The sequence below is a fragment of the Chelon labrosus genome, assembly GCF_963514085.1.
Source record: "Chelon labrosus genome assembly, chromosome: 4".
NCBI lineage: Eukaryota > Metazoa > Chordata > Actinopteri > Mugiliformes > Mugilidae > Chelon > Chelon labrosus.
The window spans coordinates 13,779,959-13,801,391 of record NC_140340.1 but is presented as its reverse complement, the minus strand read 5'-3'; positions in this window follow the sequence as shown (position 1 = coordinate 13,801,391).

Here is a 21,433-nt window from a genome sequence, read left to right as displayed (position 1 = left end):
TGTCTAAAGACACATCCCGTGAAAAAGATGTTAGTCTGTTTGAGAAGGGTCAAATCATTGGCATGCATCAAGCAGAGAAAACATAAGAGATTACAGAAACTACTAAAATTAGATTAAGAACTGTCAAACGCATTATTAAAAACCAGATGGACAGCGGGGAACCATCATCTGCGAGGAAGAAATGTGGTTGGAAAAAAATCCTGATTGATCCTGATCAGTGATCACTTAAACGTTTGGTGAAATCAAATCGAAGACAAACAACAGTAGAACTCAGGGCTATGTTTAATTTTGAAAGTAAGAGCATTTCCACACGCACAATGCAAAGGGAACTCAAGGGATTGGGACTGAACAGCTGTGTAGCCTTAAGAAAACCACTAATCAGTGAGGCTAAACAATTTGCTAGAGAGCATAAAGATTGGACTCTGGAGCAATGGAAGAAGGTCATGTGGTCTGATGAGTCCAGATTTACCCTGTTCCAGAGTGATGAGGGCAGGGATTTCTTCCCTGATGGCACGGGCATATTCCAAGATGACAATGCCAGGATTCAACAGGCTCAGATTGTGAAAGAGTGGTTCAGGGAGCATGAGACATCATTTTCACACATGGATTGGCCACCACAGAGTCCAGACCTTAACCACATTGAGAATCTTTGGGATGTGCTGGAGAAGGCTTTGCACAGTGGTCAGACTCTCCCATTATCAATATAAGATCTTGGTGAAAAATGAATGCAACACTGGATGGTAAGAAATCTTGTGACATTGCAGAAGCTTATCAAAACAATGCGACAGCGAATGGGTTCTGTAATCAAAGCTAAAGGCGGTCCAGTGAAATATTAGAGTGTGTAACCTTTTTTTTTTTTGGTGGCGACTGTTTTTTTGGCCAGGCAGTGTATAATTCTCAGCCTAGCTCCACCCAGCCTGACTGGACGTCTAATCAGCTTCAGTAATAAACACAGATAATAAAATTAATGACTTCATCAGGTCTTGTTACCATGCATGCTGGCTCACTGCACACTGGCATGTTTAACGGTGGCTCTAAAGCAGAATAATTTAGTTGTTATTATTCAGTCAAAATGTCGCTGTGAACATGTCATATTGATAATGATCCTAGGCTTACAGGGATGTTACCTGCAGAGTTTCTACACAATCTGCAGGTAAAAACTTTTGACCTATGTCATGTAAAATGTATAAGATAATTAGTAGTTTCTAGATTAGTTTCAGCCAGGAATATTTGTTACACATCATGCCCCCGTTCATCTCATTTCCTTTTTCTTGCATTTCTACATCATTAGAACCTCTGGAAGAATAAAGGCATCAGATCAATGGCTAAAAAAGAAAACAAGAGAGAATAAAAAACTATAATGATAGATAATATTAACCATTGTTATTCTCTATCCTGCTCTCTGCAGGAGTCCAACATGTACCTCATCAATATACATCAACACTAATATTCCCAACCACTAGAGGGGCCTCAAAAATCCAGATTATAGCCTTCAGGCTCATTTGCTACTCAGAGTTTGGTGCTTTGTCTGCGCAATGAGCCCAACTGCAGATGCTGAATTAACCACACAAAGAGGCCAGAGTGTTCTGATTTCTTATTTTCCAAACGAAATTCCCACGCTCACTGCATCAGCAAAAGACTAAATGTGTCTAGAAACGTCTGTACTTTGCTTGACTGCATTGTATATGTATACAGTACATAAAATATGGCATCAGTGTGTTTGCAGTCATCCTCACACATCAGGCTGTTACATTTCAGAAATCGGCTTTATTTCCATCTTGGAGGTGACATCTTGACTTGATTGATGTGTCACATTGCTGCAGCATAAAAAATTCAAAGATCACTTTATGAGCTGTTTCTGGGTTTTGCAGCCAAGCAGAGGCAGCTGGGGAGCATTGTGAAGTGTAACTTGCTACACATGGATCTCTAAATGGAAAATTAGTCTCTCTCATGTACTGTGAAATTACTTTTCGCTTGTTTTCTTTTTCTTTTTGGAGATAAGCTTTTATCTAAAGCCTTAATCTAAAACAATGCAGCAAGTAGCCAGGCACATACTGCACACATGAAAAATAAAATCACTCAGAGGCAGTAATGTTTTATTCCAGTTCTCCCAATTATGGTTTGGAAAGAAGACAGGTAAAAAGGGATTGTCAGCTTTTTCCTGGAAGCTACGGATGTAAAAAAAAATGTAACCAGGTCATTCAGAAAGGTAAACAGATTAGGCAAGTGTCAAACCTGTCAGATAACTGCCACCACAAACCACCACCTTCAAACAACTGGTGCTGATAGGGTTAGGTTTAAGAAGAAAAACAGGTCATAGTTTGGTTCGAATACTAAGCACTTAGCTAAGCTAGCCTTTGGGTCCTATGGGTTGAGGGGAGGGGCCTCTGCGGATCATCGCACAGATACTTAATCAGTTTGGGATCTAGGGAATTTGGAGGCCAGGTCAACACCTTGTGCTGTTTTTCATGTTTTTTGAGTTGTTCCTAAACCATTTATGTGTGTGCACCTCCTGATTTGAAAGAAAGAAAGAAAGAAAGAAAGAAAGAAAGAAAGAAATTCAATCACAGCCTTTTCACAAAAACATTTGACAGTGACCCTGACCTTTGACCTTTGAACACCAAATTCTTTAAAGTTCTTCCTTCAGTCCTAGGGGACGTTTGTACCAAACTTGAAGAAAATCCCTCAACGCATTCTGGAGATTCTCTGAGATTTAGTTTCCCCAAAAAAAAAAAAAAAAAGGGGCAGATGGACATGATAAAGTGAAAACATAATGGATACAGATGTTGAAAGATACACAACAGCTCATGCTCTTCAACCAAAGAAACAAACAGGAGTGCGTAGACAGATAAACAGTCTGTACAGAGCACAGGCTGTTTGTCTGTCAAGAACAATTACACAGTACCAAGAGAGCTACAAATTTACAGAAATAAAGTAAAAAATGAGTCAGGGAAGAAACACAAGACAAACAAGTCGAGAGAAGAGTCAAAAAGCGAGGAAACCGAGAAGCAGCATTCTTGCTTTCGTCATTCTCATTGGAGAAGGCATACCAGATTAGTTGACTCATGCGAAGTGTTCTGGAGCAGCGCTGCAGGACAAAGTCAAGATAGAAACACAACGCACCATGGCCAAAAGTCTTCTTCGCCTAAAGATCATAGTAACCTAGATTTTTATTCTGATCTTCTGATAGGGAGCGAGCAGCGATAACCAATGCGCAAGAAAATCTCTTAACCGTAAATGCATGCACACACTTGGTACTTGGTTATACCAAAACAAAACACTTTTTCATTCATATTTTTTTATATTTTTTGGAATGACAAATTTGTTAAAATTGATTATTCATAGGTTAATGTTTCTGGCAAATGGTATGTCACTTGGTGCCATTTCCAAGTCATGATGTTAGTTGTAGTCTCACACACTTCTCTTTGTGTCTTGTTCGTGGCTTTAATCTGATGTAACTGATATCTTGCTCTGCTGATAAGCGCCCGGATTCAGGGCACAGGACGCAGAGCCAATCAAATGATTATGGGATTGACAGAGAAGAAAAAGGAAAATGAAAACTGGAGAGGGTCAGAGGAATAATGGATAAAAAGAAAACCAAGAAGACGAAGGGGGCAGATACAAACACCCAAACATGAAAGAGAGGTTGTAAATTTGTATTAATTGTGTAATGTGCAATATACGACATAGAGAATATCAACACTGCCCATACTGCTGACATTTCAACCATGTAAAGGAAATGGATTTCCTTTGAGGCCTGCCTGTGCAGCTAATGTTGCTCAGCAAACAGCAATAATGGGCTGATGAAGAGGTAAGACCACTGAAAGCTGACTTTATTTTAATGCTAATAAAAACACTGAAACAGCATCATTAGAATGACCTAAACCATTATAAAGCAGTCAATAAAGCATCCTCTGTACTGCAGTCGTTGGCTTTTATAGCTCACAAATCAGCCAGAGGTCATCTTATCAGTGCACTGCTTTAAAAAAAAAAAAGATCCTGCATCCACGCTAAATCATTTTTCATTTCCTTCTGATCCCATTCTAGTGTACGTACATGAGGGTGGAATTATTCTTATTATTTCAGCAGGGGGCAGCATATTCCAAACCTTCATGACAGAAGAAGCTTCATCACCAGGTGAAAATACCACAGTGTACTCAAGTTGGTATATCTACGCATGTGCTCGGCTACATGTGATCATGAGTGTGCACGTGAACGCGTGTACGTGTAACACTGCGTGTGTGTGTGTGTGTTTTCAAGCAGCATGTATCTCTGTGTCATTACTGCAAAATTAACGGTTTGCATGCTCACATCGCCTGACGTGGCATGATGTAATGTCAGGTGTTTTTTCTCTCTCTCTCATGAAAAGGAGATACAACAATCAAGAATCCAACAATATAAAAGCGTGACTTTGCACGTGCATATTCGAATGTGTCTATGAGGCGTTTCCTGCATGCATCTTCTTTGACTGAGACTCGGACTGACGACCTCCAGGGGTTGCATGTGCAGACACGAGCTTGTCAAATATGAAAGGGAATGGGCCAGATGGAAATAGTTGGAAATAGATGAATGAGCTGAAAAGACAAAAAAAATAAAGAAATAAAATGTGAAGAGAGAGGATGGGGAAAAGAAACGGAGAGGGGAGGGGGACCAGTGAGAGTAATCTGGTGTGTAATGAAAGGAGGCAACGCAGGGAAAATGGTTTCTGTACCTGGTGAGGATTGAGAGGAGAGAAACTAGAGAGAAACCCTCAGGCCAAAAAGGGTGAAAATGTCCTTTCCACGATACTGCTGCAATTACCAGCTGATGAAGTCTCTGCTTTCCACTGTTCCACTGATCCATAAGATCTACGAGAAAATAATTTAGTTTGTAAATCAGTGTGGTATATCTTCTCTATTTATACAGTCAGAAAACAGAAAACTAGGTCCTTACAAGCACAGTCAAGGTCAACCTTTTTTGTTTGTTTGTTTGTTTTGTTTTGTGCCAGAATGACCTGAACCCCAGTCCTCTTGTGGTGAACTGTTGTATTCAAACCAAATTTCACTGAAAGAAAAGGGGAGTAAAAAAACAAGGCATCTTCAGTGAACCATTGTATTCACTAATCCTCACTTGGAAACCATAAGAAACCGCATGAATCAAACAGGATCTCACTGCAACTGAAAACTGACAGCATCTATCAGAAAATAAAACCCCTTTTACTCAGAGCTACAGCATTTCATGGAATAATTCTGTCCATCTATTGACAAGGCCATGTTTCATCTTCTGTTAAGTGCACATCACTGGATAGTTGCTCGGGTTTAAGATATCCGTTTTCCTGTTTCTGTTTAAGTTTTCTATGATTTGGCCAAGAGAAAAATATGTTTGAGTCACAACGCTGAGAATACTGTAACACACATTAATGTTCAAGTACACAATAAGTGCAAATTAATTCACATCACCTGAAGTGAACAAATGCACCTTTCTCATCTGTCTTGTTCTCCAAATGACACGTTCATTTCCGCTGACATCAATGAAAAGCTATTACTTTGCGTAGTGAACTTTGACCTACATGTCAACATTTTCTCTGTGTAATGACAGAGCAGCGTGGCGTTATTTGTGTCAGTGTGCGCTGGGGGTGGAGATGGTGAGAGGGAGAGAGAGTTACATGGGTAAGGGTGTCACATGGGACCTGCCCCTGCACCTTCTTGGAGTTCTCAGCTCATGGGTCAGAGGAGAAGACGCATTAGGACACCCCAGGCATCTTTCTTTCTCTCTGTCGCAATCGTTCTCCTCTTCAGTGGGCGGCAAGTGAAGTGTAGCCTGAAATACTCTGCATTACCACCATCTATCATCATCATCATTACTAGTGTCACTGCCGTGCTTGAAGCAACAGGGAAGTGTTTGTTAATTAACCAAAGGGTCAATCCAGAATCAAGTTATTTTTTAAATTTAGATTGCAAGCCTCACGTTTGAACTGTGAAGTAGCAAACGCACAAGTTTTCAATATTCTTACATCTTCACATCAGCTGCTCTGTAACCGTCCTACGATTTCACAGTTGGATTTGAATCACTTTTACCCAAAAGCTGGACAGTGATTTTCTGCCTGTATGCAGCGAGCATGAACGAATAACCGTGAAACGATGAAGTGAATGTTACAAATTCGGCGGGGGGAGGCGGGTCATGCTCGGTCGAGAGCTGCTTACAGTAAATTTAATTTTACTAGCCACTGAGAGGAGGCTTTTATAGACCATCACCAAATCTGTCTTGGTTGATTACATGTGTTGAAGATACCCTATTTCATGGTTCTGTTTTTATACTGAATTACACAGACGAGTGATGACAATACTAAACAATGAAATTCATACACACAATACTACATAAGTGTGTGATTATAAGTTATTTGTCTTACTCTGTGTGTGTCTGCGGTCTTTTGTCCGTTTGTGTCCTACAGAAGGTATACATGCGTACGTGTGTGTATGTGTGTTTGCTTAGTAGAGTGGCCTGTGCCCACTGGGTAGGCCCTGTGTTACGCAGTTCTGCAGTAATAGGTTTTGGCAGCTGTGTAATTTCTGTTGATTTATCCCTGACCTTGGAAATCTCTTCTTCTGCTGTGCAGGTGTCATTTGTATCACACACACACACACACACACACAGAGAAAGGGAGAGAGAGAAGAAAAGCAAACAACAACGTTATGTACACAGCTACACAATTTATCTCACCCCACATTTGAATATGAATTTACACTGGCCAATCCACACATGCATACCCACCAGCTCACATTCACATATCCACCCCCACCAACTTCCATCCTTCCATCCACACACATAAACACACACACACTCACTTAGTGTTAGTGGGTCAAGTCACCATTCAGGGACCAGCCAATGACAGCGTTTCCAATTTCACTGTCAAGTAATGTGGCTGAATGGGTCACTGGTTAGGTGGGACACCAGCTCTGCTGTATTTTAGTGAAGGCTCCAGAGAACATTGTTTAGTACTGTGAGCCTGGTCTGTTAAACTGTAGTTAAGGAGTCTAACTTGCACAAAACATGAAACTTGTTCTGCAGCAGACGAGAACAGCGCTGTTTTCTGTGAGAGTCCTTGTTCAACAAATACACTGGATGGTTACACTTTACAAAACTACACAAATATGTGACTGGGGAACTAGTCATGAGAATGTGCAGTTCTTTAACTCTGAATCAATGACTTGAGATGAGGTGCCATAGATCAGAGATAATGTATTAATTAATTAAGTAATTAGTTAATGGATAAAGATTTATATCACAGGTCTTTGTGAAAAAGTAAGGACTGCCTTCTCTGTGAGTATTTTCTGACTAACTACACTAACTCTTCAATCACTATTCATCACTCAGTCATAGTGACTCTTTTTGTGTACGCTGAAATAAAGTGATGGGGGGCAGTTTTACTTCATGATGTGCAGTTATTGCCTTTCCACACAGTTTGGTGCGTTTATTTTAAAGGTTTCAATAAAACCACCGAATACAGCTGGAATGCGATTACTGACGCAGTATGAATTTTGAATATAAGCTGTGAAATAAACTTTTGTTAATATATTTTTCTAGTAGGGACACCAAAGGTTGCAGCTGGTGTCAAATTAACCACTTTATACATTGTAAGAATTTAATGGTTTGAAATGTTGGTGGAGATTTGGTCAATGGAAACAACTGTTCATGGGTGCATACTATAACACACCTACAGTACACAAGACGACAACTGCATGTCTATATATGCAGTCATACATACACACATAATGTATAAACATGACATTTCTGGTTCTTTTATAGATTAATTTCTTTAAAAAATAGATTTAAAAGCATAATTGGGGACGTGGGCCGCAAATTAGCTTTAGCTTGACGGCCCCTATACATGACTGTGCACTGCTTTGTTGTATGCGACAAACTATCCCCGTATAGCTCCTATTAACTGAAAATAAATAAATCAATAAAACTTAAAGGCATTTTGCACAAACACCATCCAGTTTTGATGGTCTGAATACATTTACAGTAATATTCAGAGATTTATCTTCTAAATCCAACAAAAATAGCATGTTGGGTGTTCTGTGTATGATCTGCGAGAACGCATACCTCACTGCCTTTGGTGATTTTCACAAACAATATTGAACTTTAACTGATTTTAGGGGATGGGTTTTGTGTAAAAAATGTGTCTTAACGCGTGTGCTTTTTTCCATATGCGTTTTATGACCCTGTCATTTATCAATACCTGTATGCTTGTTACAAATCGACCTCTTTCTCTAGAGAGAGAGAGGTGCTATCCATCCAAAAACACCTCTGGCCACTCTCTAATGTAACACCTCATCATGGGAGCGACCTCTAGCCTCTGTTGTAAAGCACGGGGTAATTGAGGTTAACAGTCTAATTTGACCTTTAAGCTTCTGTTGGAACATTTCCCACTAAACTGGGGAAATATAAGAAACTGCCACCTTTTGAATATTCTTATCTACAGTTCCAGCTTGATTGTAATGTGGAGCAGCGTATTAAAGCCATACCACAGAGAGTGAACATCACACAGAGGGTAAAATGAAATGAACTATGAACTGAGAGCTATTAACAGAAAGAGTTATCATTATGCGCTCTTTCATGGCCTCACATTAAAAAGCACTCAATGTTTAGTGTTCAAATTCGCTTGCCACTCTAAATATCCATATCATCCAATATGTCGCACACCACGAAGCTAACACATCTGGAGCAGCACTACTCACAGAGACACCATCGCGCACACAGAAGGACTGTTCACACCTACATGAAACGGCCATAAAAACACAGCAACACCCCGTGATGATCCCGTGGCGCAAACTACACATATACGCAGTGACACAAACATACAGGCACCTTTTGGAGTCCGGGGACGTGAAAACATGAATGTCGATGAGTTTGGCTGCAGGCAGTGACACCTCCCTGTGAGCCGCTGTTTCTGCCACTCAGTCCCAGCGCTCCACACCTACCATTTAGAAAGGTTACCAAATAAACCCCACAGTGGGGGCAAAAAAAAAAAAAAGAAATTAAGTTGTTCCTCGGGGTGACAACTGTCTTGAGGCTTGGGTATGTGGTGTGGTTTGTGATTGGTCGTGAAAACCAACATTCAGGTTGATTAATGTAGATTGCATTGGACCGCTTCAGTAATGGAGCAAATAATACGTCTGGAGGGAATTACAAATCTACTGAAGCAGTCATTTAGATTATAGTATGGTTTAGCACAGAGAGGTGGTGCTAATAAGAGCATAACCTTTTAAACCTGAGCCAAGGACCCAGTTTTATGTGGCTGGTAAACCAACTGATTATTCCATGAATTAATTTGGGAAATATTAGAGTTTTTTTATCGCGCTGCACAGATCTGACATTTTTGTCTGTAGCTATTTATTGATCTCAGATCCTTGAGATGAATTGTGCTATATGTTCACAAAGGTTAATGCATCAACATGTTTCCATATTGCATTTTGCTTCAATAGATCATGTTCAACATTATATATATATATAATGAAATGAGTCTGACTATTGAATGTGATGCTTTCATTTGAAGTCCATATTTAATTTTAATTGAAGGCTCATTTGGCTGGAAAGTATATTAATTAATTACAAGCATACTTTTTTGCGTTACTGTATTACCTTTTTCATGATTCCTAATGACCTAATAAGGACCCCGTTACTTTTCCTCAAGTGCCACTATGAGAAACTTGGTTTGGAGATTTGTTAACAGCTATATTAGTAGGTACAGACCTTCATCTCCCAAACAGAAAGCACTAAAATAATTCTGGTGAGCCCGCAACCTGCACCATAATTTCTGTTCATCCAGTACTTTAGTGAATAATACTTGCAAAATAATGACATTTGCATGCTGTTAAATGCTAAATACCAAATTCTCCAGCAGGCTCTATTAAGACGATAACTGTCATACTAGTCACAAGCTTGTTTTAGAGTCTTATGTACAATGCAATGTCTGTGATAAAATAATCAGATGTAATGGAAGTTTGGAATCAAAAATTTGAATTGTCGCATTGATTTTCAAGAAACAAATCAGCGGCCAAAGTGCCAAGGTGCGGCTTTACTCATGAGATCTATGCTGGTGTGAATTCATTCTTTTTTTCTGGAGGTCTTTTGTCAGTCTATTCCATTTTCCTCAGCTCTTTTTGCCCCTCTATCTTGCTGTTCCTCTCTCTTGTTCTCTGCCATCCTATTTTTATAGTTTTCTCCCTCTCTGTTTCCCTCTATTTATATCTCTTTCCCACTCTCTGAATAAAGTGTGAAATAAAATTAATTTCAAGGAGAATATGTCCCCGAAGCATTTGGCGATCTGATAAGAAGCTGGTCTAATTATATGATTTCAGGAAAGAATATGCATGTTCTAATATGTAAAAATGCTCCTGAAGACTTTCAACATATGTTCTAAAATAGTTGTGGGATGAGCTGCAGCGGGTTACCATTTTTGGATTTGCATGCCAACACGTGTCTGGTAAATGAACTTGGATGTTAATTATGTCAGACAAGTTAAAGACTCCTCCTTGTAAGAGACATTTCTAAGATGATTTTTATGGGGCATTAAGAGTGCCTTTTGGGGGATTAAACATGAAAAGAATCTGGCCAGTGTGAGATAGAAGCGGTCTTCACAGTCTCGGCACATAATCCAACTATTATCTGAAAAAAGGAAGGAAAGATGGTGCAAGTCTGTTTGCATGAGAGAGAGAGAAAGAGATGAAACCGATAACTGGAAGATGAAGTGCCTCCCACGGTTGTGTTCAGCAGCCATAAAGCTGGAGTGTATACAGTACAGCTACAGTAGAGCATCATTGTCCTTATGCTTGAAAACACACAGTGCACCATAGCTTAGATGGGTGAGAGCTGAATTCCCTGCGGGAAATCTGCGAAACGTTCCTGATTTTATATCTGCCAGCAACAAAGAGCTCAGGAAGTTACCAATTACACATCAGAAAAGCTAATTTTGGTGACTGTCTGCTTCAAAGAGATAGGGTATGTTTTAAAAAAAAAAACGAATAAAAGACAATTTATGTTCTTATGACAGGAATTCACACTGGAGTCGCATTTTAATTCAGAATTATAGTGTCACCTTCCTAAAAATGAGTCTCTTTTATGAAATTTAAAAGGAAGAGGGCCAAAGGTGCGCCCAGTCTCAGCAGAGAGAACTGAAGCGTGTCTGAAATGCCTGTCTGCCAGGTCAAAGACCCAAATGGCAGCTTTAAAATGTTTCCTTCTCATCCCAACATTAATTCTGTACTTAATTAATTTCCTTTTCTTTTGCTGCCTCACCCTCACTTCATATTTCTTTGTCCTCACCTCTCCCTCCGTTGGCTTCGTCTGCTATTTTTCTTCCTTTCTTTTGCCAACTTTCTACCCTCCTCCATGTTTTTCTCTCTCAGTCGCTGTTGTCAGATGGTGACTCACATGATGCAGTGTGCACCATTAGTGTGGTCCCGTCACATCAGGACTCACCTATGGTCATCAAATCGGAATAATGACGTTTATTAGTCATTTTAACAATGCATCTGAAACACGCTCTGATGTATATTTCACTTACTCACTCACGTACATCGCCTGAGATGGGATAGAGGTCCATGAATCCGCAAACGGTGGCATAGCACATTACCCAAAGTCGCTATGCCTAATGGCATGTCGACGTGGAAAGGCTATTAACATATAATGATGTGCTTTGCGATAACAAGTGGATTATTTGGTTTACTATGCCATGAGTGGCTGCACAGAAATAACATAGGACGAGAGGAGTCTAATTTGGTCCTAATTCGATGCCCAAGGCGATCTTATCCATTTTGCTCTTGTATGTATGAAGTGCCTCTTCTCCTCTGTGAGTGCAATATGGTGAGAAGCTATTTTAGACTCTGTGGATGCAGCCTGCACATCACATCCTTTCAAATTTCCGCAGCACACATCAGCTATTGGACAGGATATTATTTCATGCTTAACTTTGCTGAACACCATGTGTCCCTACTCCTTTTGTGCTGGTATGGGATGTTTTAGGCTGCATGTTCATACACTTATTTCTCAGACTCCAGTTTTGATTCTTTAGGTTTAAGACGACTGTAGGTGATATTTCAATAAAGCTTTATTCTTTAGAGCAATATGCTTAATGTGAACACTCACAGGCTGCATGTAAACTTGTGAAATAAACTTGTGAATTATGATGTATTGTATTTACTGTCAAAGCATTTCCACATCAAGTCTGTATTTAATGCATGCATCCACCTCACAGAAACCTTGTACTCTTAGTCAGTATGTTTTATTATCACTATTTCATATAAAAGATGTGCGGTATGAGTCGAAATGGAGTCATCAAGCACTCAGGATTACTGTACCACCTGCTGGTGAAGCATCCAATCATTCATTCATTCACTCATTCATCTTCTATAACCGCTTGTTCCTGTTAAGGGTCGCTGGGTCTGCTGGAGCCAATCCCAGCTGTCAAGGATCCAATAATTTTAAGGTCATTTTCAGCATGTTGGATACTACTAGCAATACTGGAACCACACATTAAAAAGAAGACCACTAATTTCCACAATCTAACTGAGCCTGAACAGATGACGACCGTATGATAAAGATATCAGAAATCTTTTTGGAAGATGACATTTGCATGAACAGTGACTGAAAACTTCAATCTGAGTGTATTTATTTTCAAATATGCAGCAAGTTTAGACAAAACTGACAATACATTTTGAAGTCAGGCCTGCAGGTTTTACTATCTTCAGTCTGTAATGCCAATGTGGTGTTTTTAAAACGTATGTAGCTCATGTGTAGTAAGGAAAAAATACTTACAACTAAGCTATTAGATTGAACAGTTAATCTAATTTTAAATTTTAATTCATATGGAATCAATATGGAAGTATATCACTCTCTAGATCGGACTATTAAACTTTCCTCTTATAAATTGAATAACTCAAAAAAAAAAAATAAATAAATAAAGCTTTTGGTTTAGTCAAGTGAAATAGCGGAATACATTTTTTTCCATCTCTTTTGTCTTACTGGTGATTATCTGATGTTCCAGGCTCGACGGTGTGTTAAGGGTTGGTCACACAGTAAAAGGATTGCATCCTGAAGTCCTGATAACATGGTCCTGGAAAAGATAGCAGGAATGGGTATAGCTACTGTATCTCTGATCACTGAAAATATGTAATTCCTATCTATGACAATGAGCTAAAATGACTTCACACACTGCATCGGAGTTAGAGACAGCTCTAGTAATCAGCCACCTTCAGGCTATTGCATATTTGTTGCATCTGCAGAGATGCTGTGGTGCACGAAAATGTAGAGATACAAATGCTGTTGACCACACACCCTCTACTACTGTATGCTCTGTCTGCATGGACAAATGGGTATTCGACTGCAGCATTACTTAGGTATTGCCTTTGGGAAGGCTTGTCCTTTAAATAAAACTGAAATGAGCCCGTGTTAGCAGGGCTAGTTATATCAAGGTCTTTTTGCATCACTGAAGCTGAAGATTTAAAGAGTAGTTTTTGGGCACAAACGCAACAGCAGCAGCTCCTCTTCCTCATCCCAAGGGCCTTTATATACAGTATAAAATGTATTTTTATTATTTATTGCGCTATTTCTGTGCTGTTTCAATGCAAGGTAAATAGAACATAGCGCAATGTAAATCATAATCCATTGGTAGATCTCTACATGCTGTCGTATTCCCAAAATTCAAATTCAAATGAAAGGCTCAAAGGTTAAATTATGTTTAAGGTTCTGTTTAGCGTGCATGTTATGCAGAAGTCTCAAAAGTTAAGTAGTTACTACTTAACAGATCTGTGTAAGTTCCATTAAACATCAGATCTATTATATGCATTAAATACTGGTAAAAATAACTTTTCATTCAAACAAGAAAAGGGCTAGCGTTTATTGGGTATTAAGGGTTAAGTTGCAAAACAAAGCATGCAGTTATATATATCTACATTCATTCATTCATTTTCTGTAACTGCTTGTCCTCTGGAGGGTAGTTGTATATACAATATGCACTATTTGTCAAACAACAATATCATATGTTGCTGAATTGAAAGAATCAGTTACCTCTGCCCTGAGACAGACTGTTTGATGACAACGATAGCATGTCTTGCATCTAAAAAGAAGGATTCCTTCTTCGCTCATCCTTTCTCCGCCTGTAAATGTAGTTTTTAAGGTGAGTTCTTTATCAGAATCGATGGTCTACCCCGCAAGACAGTAAATATTACTTTAAAAAATGAAGAAGTGAACTGAACTGAGTCACTTCATTTTCAGCACATTGCTTGGCGGGCAGCAAAAATGGATTTTTCATTTACATTCTATAATTACTTTAAAATTCATTTACAGTGGAGCAGAGCAGAAACGATTCCCAATGGTAGTTTCCTCCAGCAACAATTCACTGTCAATCAACATAAATAAGCATAAGAGATACTGATTCACTGTCAAACTGGAGCACATATGAATTGATTGTGGCCTTTCCTAGGATTATGGGGGCTACACTAGTGGCCTCAGGCGAGCAAACAAGAAAAAAAATTACATTACACTGTAGCTTTAAGCAGTGATGACCCGGCTCCTTTGTGACAGAAGGAAGAGAAAGAAACTTGTTACCTTGAATCTTGATCTCGTATTTGAAATTTGCACAAGAGCAGTTTTTTTTCATGTGGCATCTTTGCCCAGTCACACAATGCCAATTACTTGCACAATTACAATTACATGCAGCTGCTTGATAGACAAGCTTTCCCTACACAAATTAACCAATTGTCTCTGTTTCTTTTTTAATACATACACCTGTCACATATTAAGTCTAAAAACTCTAACCACAAAATAAAGTTTGACACAAAGACACGACTGAATAAAGGGGAAACTCTCTTCACAATAACATATCATTTTAGGACATCACAGAGAAGCAGAACTGAGGCAGGAGCTAATTTAACTACTGCCAGGTTGGTTAGATAAGCTTGTATTTGTCCTCAGCTTTCTGCCCTAAAGGGTACATTCAACACAACTTTTTAATGTCAAACTCCCTGTATAAAAACATAATTGTTTTTGTTCCCTGTATACAGGAATAGTCTCGTGTGGCTATTAGCTGGGACAACTGTCCTCCTCTTACCCTTATTAAATGGCACTGTGACTAGTGCTCTTACTTCAGGACTAATGATTCAGCATCACGCAATCATGTGTGTTCATTTAAGGTCTCGAGGTCACCCTTCCTTCATTCACTTTGAGTTTTTTTCTTTCTCTTATTTGCCCCCCCCCCCCCCCCCCCCCCCCACACACACACACACACACCGTTTCCTATCTCATTCCATCCTTCCTTCCATTTTCTCTCCTCTTCAGTCTATTCTCCTTGTATTTATTTCTCATCCTTGATCTTCATTTCCTGTTCCTATGCCCTCCTCCTCGCTGTTCTATGAGTAAATCATGCCAGTCTGAGCCTAGTAGGCAGAGCTGTCAGTACCGATCATGGTAACCTTTCAGTGATGTAGACATGTAATACTTAAGCCAGCAGCAGCGCCTAGCTGTTGATAATTCTCAGCTCAATGGCCCCCACTCCAACCGTTCCTTCTCCTCTCTGTTTCCTTCTGTTTATCACTCCTGAAGCTCTTCATATTTGGTCTCATGTCCTTTCCATTTCCTCTGCACCACCCAGTTCCGCTCCCAATCTATTTCTCTCCAGTTTCTTTCAGAATCAGTTTTACCTCCGCCCTTGCTGAGTCACTAATTTAATCTACCTTTGTCAACCTTCTCTTCTTTTACCGCAACTCTTCGCTAATATCCTTTCATTTCATTGCATAATATTCAGATTTTTTCTTTCTGCTTAACCGTCAATTTCACCTGAGGGCTACGGACAGGGAATTCATTTAGATAGCGTCATCTCTCTCTGCATCAAATGTCAATTCTAACAAAATAAATAACAGAAACTAAGAAAAAATATTTTTGAACATCTGCAGTAAAGTCATTAAAAGCCCCTAGTTGGAAAATAAAGAGATTTTGTAACTGACTGAATGAGAAATGTGTAATGCAGGCATATTTTCAAGGAATTCTGCATTTAATAATTATCATATTAATCCTATTTCAATATACACAGTTGTAGCATACGTATAATAAAATAATTATCTTAAAATAAAGTATTAAAAAATAATGTTATTTAACGGGCGGCACAGTAGGGAGGTGGTTAGCACTGAGCGAGAAGGTCCCGGGTTCGAATCCATGGGCCGACTGGGCCTTTCTGTGTGGAGTTTTCATGTTCTCCCTGTGTCTGCGTGGGTTCTCTCCGGGTACTCCGGTGCCTCCCACCGTCGAAAGACATGCAAGTTGGGTTAATTGGTGATTCTGTGCATGTGAGTGTGAATGGTTGTCTGTCTCTCTGTGTTAGTCCTGCGCCCGATGACAGCTGGGATAGGCTCCAGCAGACCCCGCGACCCTTAACAGGAATAAGCGGTTACAGAAGATGAATGAATGAATGTTATTTAACCATATTTAGCTGTTCTATAACCACTTACCCTTCAGTGGTTTTCATTAGACTGGAACATATCCCAGCCAGCATTGGATGGTGGGCAGGGTACGAAATATTATAATAATTGCCAAATACATGGCCAGTACTTTAACTAACTTGTTGACATAAAAGCTCATAACAGAAACATTTTGTCAGTGGCTCTAATGGGAAGCTGCTGTTGGAACATCTGTAACTGAACTAAATGTAGCTGATACAAAAATGTGTCTGTAAAACTCCACCCCGTGGATTTTACATAGAAATGGTAATTAATATCTCATGGTTGCAACCATTTAAACAGTTGTATAATGTCCTCTGTTGCTCCAGAAACGTAATCATGATTGGCGCTAATGCTAGTTAAGCTTGAAATGTCTTATGTTACAAACTGGGGTTGTGTTGTTTGAAAGATGTGGTCTACTGAAAAATACACTGAGTTGCATTACTGGATTGTAGGAAGCTTGATCTTGACCAGATAAAAAGTTGGAATTTCTCTCAGCTGTTGCTGCTTTTATTTTGTTGCTTCTTCGTCCCCTAAATTACATGAAAGTACAACCCTGAACCACCAGAAATGTCAGATAGCTACTGTGGTTTTGACTCTTTTAAGTGGGCCTTAAAGGAGGTTGACCAGCTTTGTTTCAGTTTCTTTTCATTTTAAGGGGACTGGTGTTGTAATATGTCACAAAGTATTACACATTATCAGGCTGCACCACTTTATAAGCCTTTGGGTACTTTGGCAAGGTTACCTCGGTCCCCGTTTGCGTTCTGCTTCAGCGGGTGGCTCAGCTACAAAACACCCGCTGGAACCTTTTCATTTGTCATTGTCAGTCTGCATCACAAGTCAGCCAAACAGACAACCATCCTGAGAGCCATGTCACAACACATCTGCTCCTCATACTAAATGTCTATTCAGGAGCTGCAATATAAATAAAATGCCCGTCTTTTCTTTGAGACAGCCAAAAGGAAACAGATTTCACTGGCATTGACAGAGATTTTGTGGTTGTCTTATAGATAGAAGTGGCACAGAACAATATCTGTTTACCAAAGTACTTTGTTTTTATTCAGGATATGGAATAGTCTGGAATAGTGAAGAATTAGGTTTGAAGAACACTCTTCCTTCATAATTTTTAAGATCTTGCATGGTATATAATTGAAATTTAGGAATGATCTTAATTTATTTATTTTTTTTAACCTTTAATTGTCAATGGAGAAATTACAGTTTCTAATGTTTGACCAACCCATTTGTTCACACAGTCGTGTGTACAGTTGGAGGAGTGGGCAGCAGCCTGGACTGCGCCTGGGGATTAGATGCTTGCTCAGGGTACCTCAGCCATGGACACAGTGGGAGGCAAACCTGGGACCCCTCGGTCCCAGACTGCACCTCTAAACACTACTCCACAGCTCCCCCTTAGCTAAAGCTTATGAAAACTGGACGAGAATCGGTGTAATATATCATGAAAATAATATCACTCAAACTTCTTCACAACAGTGTTATTAATGAGATAAACCGCACTCTGGAGATACCAGAGACCTTATATTTATGAGTTGTCCTTTCTTGTAAACACAATATTTTTTTTGTTGTTTCCAGATTTGGTAAAAACGTTCTCTCGAAATCAAGGAAGATCTGATTAAATTCCATCCTCATGAAACGATATCTCAGGAATGCCTTTAAGGAATTACTTCAAATTAGGCACAAATGTCAATTTAGACTAAAGTGAATAGGATTTGGTTTTCAGAAGTCAAGAAACAGAGATCACTGTGACCTTACCAATCACAAACTTGGTCGTATATAACACATACATGAAAACAGAATTTCACACAAATGTCTAATATGATAAAATAACGACATGTTGATATTTTAATACAGGAGGTTAACGTCATATATTATGAGCCTGGGAGGAAAAGGAAGTAAACTGCAACTTAAGAAATTGGCAGAGGCATACAACCATGAGCTGATCATTTCAGTTCATTCATTACTCAGTTTCATTTGTCTCTGTAACATAATTCAGTTGAAGAATGTAGTCGTAGTAAGTTTCGTAAATGTATGGCCTTGCTTTGAATGTGTAAATGGATTTTAATATATCCATGTCCTGCAGACTCAATCCTGAAATAGGACAGAAAGATGAAGTTCAAAGGAACAATGTCACACCAATTATCCATAATCTTGAGCGTGATCTCTCTTTGCCATCTATCATGTATAGCCATCAGGCATCAGTAAAATCACTGAAAAGATTAGGACCTACCTAAAAGTCCAAGTGCCTGCTTCCCAACATTATTATTTCCTTCCACACTTTATTAAAATGGACAACACTGGATGAATGTTACTTTTCACATAATATTCTTAGAAAAAAATACTAAGGTAAGTTTGTTCCTTCATATAGAAAAAGAGTCATCTCCTCTTGACTACTCATAAATTATTAAGAACTGACAGAAGCCTGGTCCACGCCATAACTATAATTCTGCACAGCTGTTAACATCTGCATTCATACAACGAATACATGGCCCATTAAAAAAGATCAATACAGTCTTTAATGGCCTCACATAGCTCTGTAATTGGCATCCTCAACAGGCATTTCTTTCTGCATGTTTTATGGACGGACCTTAAATGTAAATGCTTCATCTGCATCGACAGGAAACAGTGACAGTAGAGCACAAGAGAGGAAGCAGGCCGTGTTGTGTAGTCTTCACATTCTGCACCTTGTTGCACACACATATCTGCTTTGTCATTAGTTAGTGTCGTCCTTTCTTTCTTGACCACTTGTTCAGAGTTTAGGGTGGTTTGACCTGCTGATTGATGGTGCAGATTGTAGGTTCTGCCTTAATAGACATCCCTATGTGCTCATCAGTCATGCATCTGTCCAGAGACGACACTCTCTAATTGTCACATATGTTGACAGATTCCAGCTGTCACACTAAGGACAGTGATTTTCTTCTGCAAAGCTGTGTAGACCACCACAATTCCCTGTCCCAAATACAGGGATGGTAATCTGGGCATTCTGTCCGTAGATGTATACCAGTCTAATGCAAGAAAAAAATCTTTCAGTATTCAGGAAATGTCTGTCTAATATCTCACATGCATCTGATGGATCATGGTTATGAGGACTGATGTATCACACAGTTACAAGCGTGGATGCTCAACACAGAACAAGATGTTCAAGACACGGTGTACCAAAGTGAAACGTTCTCATTTCGCAATTCTTTGCAGGCTATTGTGTGCACAATGTTGTGTATATCGTATAGTTACAAAGTCAGAAAATAAATCACTTAAAAATCAACTGGCCACTGTCATTGTAGGAGTACCGTAAATCCTCTAATATTGGCCTGTATTCCATTACCGGCCGGGTCTCCAACATTGGCCGGTCTCGCTGTCAGCGGAGGTAATAGTGGCCGGGTCTCTAATAGTGGCCGGGGCTATTATTAGAACCATCTCGGCGGGTCAAGGTTTCGGCGGCACGGTGTGCGGGACCTCTCCTGCCGGGCGCATTTCCTCCGTGGCGGTGCGCCGCGACCGGCTCTTGGTCGGCCTGGAAGTGCTCGGGGCGAAGATGGCTCGCCGGTTCCGGCCGCGAGCTTTACAGCGACCCCCCGCATCTCACCTCGCCGCTTCCCTGGGGTCGTGGAATCAGTGCTCACTGCGCCCTCTCTCATATTTTATAGGTTCAAATAGATACAAAATCTTGTTTTTATTCATTCTACTGGTAGTTCGTTTTGCTCAAATAGAAATTGAGGCCTGCCTCTAATTCTGGCCTCCTTCCAATAAAGGCCTGGGCCGCGATGCGCTTGAGTAAATAAAGGCCCGGGCCTGTATTAGAGGATTTACGGTATTTAGATATCTCACAGGTGTACATTTCAATACCTTAAAAAGATCCCCAGAGCTGTGATCTTACTGAACTCGAACCCCCGCTGACCCCTGCTGACCCCTACACACCAATTCACACCCCTTAACTCATCATTCAATCACTGACCAAAGACTTTTACACCATCACCACTGCACTATTGGACTACTCTGCACATGCTCACTTTATACAGTCTGTTTGCACAGTACTATGTAACGAATATTGCACTAGTCTAGTAACTTAGATAGCCACTGCTATTATTTATTTTTGCACTGTAAGTTGCTCACGTCATCTGTTTTTGTATCGCCTAATTTATCATCTGCCATCTCCTCTATTGTAAATTATGTTATGCTAGTTCCTGTTTATAGTCTACTCACAATTAACGAACAAATCCATCTGTATAATATGTTCATAGTACCTCACTCAATCGTTATGTATATCTTGCTCATTAACCTGTATATATGGTCTCATCTGTACATAGGTTCTGATCTGTAAATATTGTCCATATGCTGTAAAAAACAACCTGTACCATACTTATTTACCATAATATTTATGCCACGTGCACTTACTGCCTATTGCACTTCTGGTTAGATGCTAAACTGCATTTCGTTGCTCTGTACATGTACATGTGTAATGACAATAAAGTTGAATCTAATCTAATCTAATCTAATTATATATATAGAGAGAGAGTCACTGTACTGCTATTGGTTCAACAGGGTGGCAGCTGAGCTGACAAAGATGACGGCCACAGTGGGGACACAGAACTCTCTATTTGAGAATAAATTGTGTTCAGATCCAGTGATACAGGTCAATCAGCCAACACAGACAACCCAGCATCTGACCAGCAGTGCAGCTGGGAACACAATCACCCCACAACACTGTCATTGAAGCTACAGTCCTTGACAATAAATACACAGTCAACATGGGGAGCTGAAAACTAATTAGTACAATGACATTAAAGCTTATCTTTGGATAGTTTCACTGCTTAGAAAGAACCATACCTGCTGTAAAACAGTCAGATCTCCTTACCAAAACTACCAGAGACAGATGATTTCTCATGGGGAAATAACCCATGGTGGTTATAGCTGGTGTGACATATGACAAAACAAAATACTTGTTACCCATG